General features: G+C 35.7%; 1 protein-coding gene across 7 annotated transcripts in view; it reads right to left on the minus strand.

Annotated features, from left to right (window-relative positions):
* LOC110022281 overlaps positions 1 to 5,921 on the minus strand; it is a 45,607-nt gene extending 39,686 nt beyond the window's left edge. For 3 of the 7 annotated variants that reach the window (XM_020721143.1, XM_020721140.1, XM_020721146.1), the window contains exon 1: positions 5,787 to 5,921. The gene's annotated coding sequence lies outside the window, so the exon portion shown is untranslated. Of the gene's footprint in view, positions 1 to 2,671; positions 2,786 to 5,783 lie in introns of all 7 variants that reach the window. The other 4 variants (XM_020721144.1, XM_020721141.1, XM_020721145.1 and 1 more) reach the window with 2 other exon arrangements.
* Positions 5,922 to 8,306: the final 2,385 nt, after the last annotated feature.

An 8,306-nucleotide genomic window follows, 5' to 3' on the forward strand; every position in this document is an offset into this window, starting at 1 on the left:
TGTATTAAATAGGGGAACTTGTCGGCAAATAAAACGGTTTCGCAGACCAAACGGACGTCATATCTTTCTTAGTTTATTTGATTGAGCCTCATCCTCAAGTCTTGTGTTTATCCCTCGAGATAGATACAGGATTTGAGGTTGAGTGCTCTTTCATTTAAACTATGGAAAATATGAGGTCAGTTTGATTTCATATTTTTCTAAAATTATATATATATACGTAAATTAAAAAGTCCTTCTGAAGCGGGCGACGGAATTTCGATTCCAGCTGCCGACAGCTTCTTACGGGCGACCCCCAAACATAACTTTCTCCTTTTAAGTGCCGACACTTCTTCATGTTTCGGCGGCCCAACCGCCTCCATCAAAAATCTTTAATCCAACCCTAATCAAAGCCCTGACAAGGGGGTTTCGTGGTGGTGGATGTTTTCCTCCTCATGTTCTTCACATTCCTCATGTTCGACCTCTTTTCCTTTTGATCTTGCCATGGATTCTCCAGTCAATCTTTGGCTACGGTTTGCCTACGGCTTGCAAATTAAGTTGTCGGCGGGGTCTTGGATTGCATCTCAATGAGACTCTTCAGCATCTCTCAAATTTCCCCCATGCTCTCGAATCGGTTCTCCAGTCAGTTCTCCATAAAAGAGAATCTCTCCTCTATGGTGGCGAACATTTCTTCCATCCCATATTTGGTATGATTCATCTCATCCTCTAATTTCTTCTCTAAATCATCCACTTTCTTTGATGCAATCTTTTCCAAAAAAAATTTCAATCTCAAATACAATTTATATAACCTAAAATCTCATTATCTCTTCTCATCTAGCTCTTATCACAATTGTACATCATATCAATGTTTCCGGATCTGGTCAATCCTGTCCTCGCTTCCTAGTAGCACCCACCGCGACTGTACACGCACAGATCGGCGTGATCCCAAAATATGGGAGCTTCGGGTTTCTGTTCGTCGTGATCCCCTTGGTCCATAAGATGAAAACTTCCGGTCTTTGTTTGTCTTGATCCCTCGCATTGGGTGTAACCCTCAAAATCGCGACTGTATCGACGAGGTTCAATCACTATAGTCATGATCCATCTGTTTGCTTCCAGTGATCGCGACTATATCACAGGAATGGTCACATAAACCTGCTACAATATTTGAATGTATGCTCAATCCTAATGCCGCTAGCTCCAAATCACAATTGTATCACCAAGAAGGTGGTGCGATCTTGCGACTGTGCTGACCCCGTCACTAGGTTCACAATATATCGGGATCTCGTGCATTTTTTTCCATCTGGATAAAGGCGCGGCAATACGTTTCCGTAGTTGAAGACTCGACATTCAGCAATCCAATGGTTTCTTCAAAGAATCTTGATGATACCGATTTGATTTGATCCCAACTCAAAATTAGCATGTTTTCCACAAAAATTAGGGCAAACACAAAATTTCTTCAATAAATCAAACAACTAAATAAGAATACAAAAGATAAGCACCTACAATTTGAGAGGTAGGCGATCTCTCCCACTCCCAATTCCTACAATTCTCCCAATTCCTACAATTCGAGAGGTAGGAAATCTATTCCAAACCCTAAACCTAAGACTCACAATCAAATCTCATACATAAAACTGACCCTAGACATAACAACTCTATTTAAACCCAACAATAATAATAATAATAAAAGACTAAATGGCCCTTAAGTGTGCAAAAGACAAATTTGTTTTTAGGCTAAGCGCCAACGTAATAGAAATGCTCTCGATGGGCTTGACCTTCATCTACATCAACGACCAAGCAATTTTGGTGAATTCAACTGAACATCCACCAAATGATGAGTCATTTGACCTACATTTACATTATAATGTACTAGCAAACATGTTCACTTTTACATTTCATTTCATTATTTGTCCACTTCATTTTCTGACTTGTCTTGTCTCTATTAACTGAATGTATTGATAAATGTGCTACAAAATCCTTTATAGAAGCATGCTATGGGGCATTAAAATGGATGCAGTTTCGATCACCAAGCCTGAGATTTGGTTGTTCCTCCTCCCAGGTCAAACCAATTTTCTCTTGATGGGTCCACTATCAAGTTTCAGCCTAATGAATTAATCAACCACTACAGATCATGATTTCTCGATAAAAAGTTCACCAATAATTTTGATACCTTTTCAGTAGTTGCGCAATTAAACTCCAACTTCTTTAGCTTGTAGCCATCAAGTAAGGTTGGGATATGCTACAAATGGATGTTAAGTAATGCCTTCTTCATGATGACCTATAAGAGGCAATTATATGGGCCTATGACAATGTTCTAAGGTTCCTAAAAGATGTTTAGGAAGTGGATTTAACGAAGAAGTGCTTATAGACTATCAAGAGAATGATAATATATGAGGGCGGCGGCAATGGGAAGGGGACAGAAGACTTTTAGCTGCTATACAAGCTGAAAACGGAAAGGGAGCCACAAAACGGTGTGGTACGGACAGTGAGAAGGTTCGCCACCTATTCTTAAATAAATTATAGACTCACCACTTGCAAAATAAGAAGTGTGCAACACTCTTTTTGATAAAACCAGATACTACAGTCTCCAAATAACACAAAACAACTAAATACAATATAAAAACATTTTTTAATAGAAAAAAACCCTAATTAGAAATAAAGAAATAGGAAATAAGCTAGAAAAGATAAAAAATCTCACCAAACTTAACAGCAGGGCAGCATCCAAGTGATTCGTAGTCCTGAGATCACATGATCCCGCTTAGGACTGTAGCAGGATTGTAGGACCCACGATATCCCACGATTCCGTAGAATTCTGTGGAACCGAACAGCTCCCATGTTAGGCCACCAATTGGGAAGATTTCTTGTAGGGAGAACCACATGTCTTTGAACGAAGATTATTTATAGCCTTAAATAAATCCCACAAGCCTAATTTGACAAATTTTATGTAGTCCAGGCAAAGTTTGTCTTTGGCAATAGCACTACATATCAATTTTCTTGATCAAGCATATACTCTTGCAAGCTTCATGAAACTAGTTGTTAACAAACCTACAAATCATTTATCTTGATTAAACATATACTTCTACAAGCTTCATGATACTAATTGTTTATTGTGACGATATCTTGCTCACGAAAAGTCACCATAACGACATATTTGAGATAAAACACTACCAAAGTAGGTGTTTTCACCAAAGAAATGTGACGGTCTACGTGCTTTCCTAAAATCAAATTTACTTATAGTAAAAATGATGTATCATCATCTCAAGCAAACATTCTACCAATCTTCCTTAAAATAATTGGCCTTCTTAGTTGAAAGCATGTTGATACCCTTAGGGTTATTTAAACTACATGATATGATGAAAAAACTCCTGATGATCTATCCTAAAATTGAAAGCTAACTGGTGAGATGATTTATTTGATTGTTAGTAGGCTTGTGGTGTGGCGAGTCAACACATGAAAAATTCAAAAAGAAGCATTAAAAAGTTAATCTATAAATTCTTAGATGCATTAAACAATCTTCAAGAAAAATGTTGTCATCTATTAAGATTGGGTGCCGAAATATTACAGCATTTTTATGTCAACTACGTCAGCTCAAATGAATACAGAAATCAACCATAGAATAGTACATCTTTGTCATGGATAATCTAGTCACCTAAAAAGCAAAAATAGACTACAATTGTAAAATCCAATGTTAAATTTGAAAAGAGGGCTACAACTTCTACGTGTAAAATGATGTGGATGAAGAGTTTGCCTTTATCAACATTCAACGAATGATACTATATTGCTACAAACAAACCGCCATCTATATTGCTAGCAATACTATTTTTCATAAACAAGCTAAATATATTGAAGTAAATTTTCATTTTATAATGGAAATAATATTTTTCAACAAATTTTGCATTTGCTTTTTATCATTTATGTAATATGATGGAGCTAACATATAAATATGTTAAAACTTCAAGGGGCCTGTGTATATATTAAGTAGCTCCCTTATTATTAATAAGTGATTATATTAAGAAGATGTAATTTAATATCCTCTCAATTGGGGGTATTTTTCTAAATTATTTGTTGATATCTTCATAATTGGGGGTTTTATTCTATTTTTTTCATTTATTTGTATCCTATTATATGTCTATTTATAGGCCCAACATTTTCAAGCAATAACACAAAAAATTCCTTTTCTCGAAACATCACCACTAACTATTTCAAGCTGTTGCTACGAGCATGACAAATTTGATTGACTTCACAACAGCAGTGTAACAATGTCACTCCAACAAATCAGAAGGGTTTGCACTCAAATTTGCTCATAGATAAGTTTATCATCTAGGCTAGGTGGCTCTTTCCTATGGAACTTTCATGTGAAAATCTTTTTCTCTTTACCATATGTGTGTTTGAAACCCTACAGCTAAGAAAAGCATTTACGTAGAAACTTCTCTGGCAAATAACAAGATGATGTGCTAAAACACACCAAGAATACCAGTAAAAACAGACATGAATACTTTCTTTGAAAATTATCTTTCATGCATTTGAGATTGAATAATTTCCCACTATAATCGGTGTTCTATGTGTTTAAAGTCTCATTTGTGATTCTTTTTTTTCCATTGCGAAGTTTAAAGTTGGTGCAAGGCAGGTGTCTCTTATTTGGAAAAAAACTTGTCAAGTTTCCTTAAAAGAAATTTCAGCTTTTAGAATAGGGATTTGCTTCTCAACCTATTTTAAGAAAATATGAAACCCAAATAGAAGAGACTCTAGTAAGCAAGCAGCTTTTCTATCATAAATGAAAGGTTTCATTTGGGAAAAGTAAATTATTTTTTTATGAGGTCAGATTTGAACCTCTAACCTCCTCTTTGTCTGCAATACCACTCAACCAAAGTGGCAGAGCCTAGTGGTAAATAAAGTTTCTTCACTAGACATTTTAGATATATAGCATGATAACTAGAAAACTTTGAGCTTTTCTAAGTTCTACAAATAAATTAAGAAGAGAAAAATAATTTGAGGGTGTCCACAACTCCAAAAATTCATCGAAGAAGAAGATTGAGAAAATTCATAGCTCAATTTATCCATTTTCTATGCCCTAATGCTACCTAAAGAGAAGAAGAGAAGTATTTACAGGATTACAAGACTTATAACTCATTAAACACCAAATAACTATCTAACAAACACTAACAACTTATAAACTACTACGACCACAATGACCTACTAACTCACTCCTAAGCTACAAATTACACAGATTACCTTGACAGTATTTTAACAAAATTTTTTTCTTAGAATCTTAACAAAGTTTTGAAAAAAAAAAAAGAACAAAAAAGCAACTTCAGACAAATTCTTGTGATGGAAACAGTCTGCAAACAATCAATAGACAACTTCCACATAAGAACAAAAAAAACTCATAATTACCTCCAATCATCATTCATAAAGATACAAAAGGAATTAAGCTAATCAAAAACTGAGGATACTGAAACTAAAGACAGAATATTCATCCCGCTAAAATCCATTTCTCCATTAATTCTGCAAACAGTAGAATCTGCCACTTATTCAAAAAGATGATTGGAAAGAAAAGAAAAACAACAAAATATTCGAGATTCGGCCTAATCCAGAAATCCAGAAATGGCAAAAAAGAACAGTCCAACAAAACCAGAATCCACGTTGAACGTATTCCGTGGCTAATCCCTGCTACATTTCAGTAGATCTAACAAAATTTATCGCAGGAAATCAAAACATAAAGATTTGCACTTCACAATAAGAATTATTCGAAGAAGAAGAAGGAGAAGGAGAAGAAGAAAAGTGGGCTTCCGGCAGCCTTCGAAGCTTACTACCGGAAAAAAGGGGATATTTTTTTGTGTGCTTCTCTCTGCAGAGTTTTCTTCTGCTCTCTCTCGCTCCGAGAGACTGTGGAAAGGGACGCGAGCGTGAAAAGCGGAAGCAAGGCAGATTGCAACTTGAGGCCAAAATGAGATACTGCTCTCATTTATATACCATTTCGTTTTGTTTCAGAGTAGTTGTAAACGAGTCCAACTCCTTCAGTCCTCTACTTGAGTTTAAGCTTAGATTAATTTTATGAGCTCAAGTTCATGGATTCAAGTCCGAGCTCAAATTTACGAGTTCAAGTCGACTCTCAAGCTAGTTTGTTTAACACATTATTTATACAATCTGAGTTAAATCAAGCCCTAATCAAATAATTAAACCATATTTTGAAAGTTTTCCTGATATATTTGGAAGGTCAAATAGATGTCAAATCTCGCGACTTTATTGTTGAATCCAACATCTCAAAAAGACAAATCCAATGAGCCCAAGATCGCTGAATTCTGACATCATTAAGACATTCAAATATTCATCAAACACTATCTGATTGATGGAAGCCCTCTGAGTCATCCGACCAAAGTGTTTTATATTTCTGCTTTAATCGCATCTAAAACTTAATAAATAACGTCATATCTCTCTCATGAGGGGCGAGAATAGCTTGAGACTTGAAAGGAGCTTAAAGCTTTTGAAAAGGAAATGAAGTCCAACATACCGTCAACCATCGTTGACCACCGCAGACCACCAACGACCACCACCTCTCGGCCGCCTTCGATCGCTATCAGCCACATTCCGATCCTTGCAACAAGTTCATCGACACGTCGACGTTGTAATTCAGAAAACTTTCTAATTTTTTCCCACCTATGGGACAAGAGCTCTCCGTAATCATCAAATATATAATGTAATTTTATAACTGTGTTAGACCTTGTGATTTTTTTCATTATGAGTTTTCTACGAAAAAACTCCAGGTATCAGTGTAGATTCATACAAAGCGCAGACATAAAATATCACTCTAATATCGCAAATTTTCTAACACGCATCAGCCTATAAAATCTTCTTTATATCTCTACGCATTATTATTTTATGGCTTGTGGCCGTGTGATGTAAATAGAATAATAAAATAAGAAAAAAAAAATTATATCGCCGCCGGATGTCACTCATTTTCCAAAGTTGTAAATATCAAATTTAAAAAATGTAAAAATAATTTTATGATAGTGATTGGGAATGATTTTTCAAAAAAAAAAAAAAAAAGAAGGCCAGAGTCACATTAGGATCCATGGTGGCAATCCACTAATGGCAAGCAGACAATAGATTGAGAGATGTTGCCCACTGATTTTTGGTGCAAGTCTGTGGGTATATTTCTCTGAAATTAGCTATAAAATTATTATTAGTAAGAAAATAAACTTATGGGGGCATTTACATAAATACCAGGCAATTCCAATGTATTTACATATTCAAAACCAAAAAAATATCATTTTAATTTTTTTAAGAAAAAATACATATTTTCATGCATATGTAAAATTGAAGTTTTAAGTATTAATACAATGAAAAAGAGAAGCTATGTATATACATCTTGCTAAAGTTTATTATAATTATGATAGATATTAAACATTTGGGATATTTATATGTATAACACATAATTTTTATGCATTTATATATCTAGGCGCTGAACTTTGATATTTAAATTTGTAACAAATTGATATTGAAAACAAATATATGAAATTGTGCATTTCATTTTTAAGAAGTTGGTGATGATGATTGTTGGCGTCATTTTTATATGCCATTTATTCGTTATCGTATGGCGCGGAAGGGTAAAAGTTGGTGGATTTAAGTTTTGCACCAATTGCCATGGATTTTTGCAAACTCCAAGGCGTCATATGGTGTGACTGTGTGCATATTGGGACGCTTTGGAACGGTTTTTAAGAAGCCTACATTGCGCCACAATGCTACGTCAGTGTAGTGGATTAGTGGGCCCCACTATCAAGTACAGTTATGTGGAGTTTAAGGCACTTTGACCGTATCTTGATCGGGTGTCACGACGCCCCGACGCTCGATCGATTTAATTAATGGTGATTGTTCGTGGCAGATGAGATGGTTGTGTGATTTTGAAGCGATGGGTCCAGCTAAAGTCGGACTACACGTCACTAGTTTCTTTATAATTAGGGTCGAGATGGATGAACGGTTAACCACCAAAGCTTATTCCAATATCCCTTTCCTCCTTCCCTAAACCTTTCTAGACTTCAAATTTTCAGTGGAAAGAAAGGACACCCCAACTGTTAAAGGGCAAGAGGCTGGCATTGGCGTCCGATGACTTTGATGCATTTTGGTTTTACAACACAAAGACCCAAAAAATTTACGAGGATTCCCAATCCTCCTAAAAACTAGTATCGGAGTGTGGTTTCTGCAACCTAAGTGGCTATGTAGCATATACAATTCAATATAAGGAGTAGGGAACTCTTTGTCGTGAAGCCTAACATCACTGTGGTGCTATTCATCAAGAGTATTTGGCAAATGCCAAGGAATTCTCAGGCGACTGA

Source organism: Phalaenopsis equestris, unplaced genomic scaffold, assembly GCF_001263595.1.
Source record: "Phalaenopsis equestris unplaced genomic scaffold, ASM126359v1 Scaffold000180, whole genome shotgun sequence".
Classification (NCBI taxonomy): domain Eukaryota; kingdom Viridiplantae; phylum Streptophyta; class Magnoliopsida; order Asparagales; family Orchidaceae; genus Phalaenopsis; species Phalaenopsis equestris.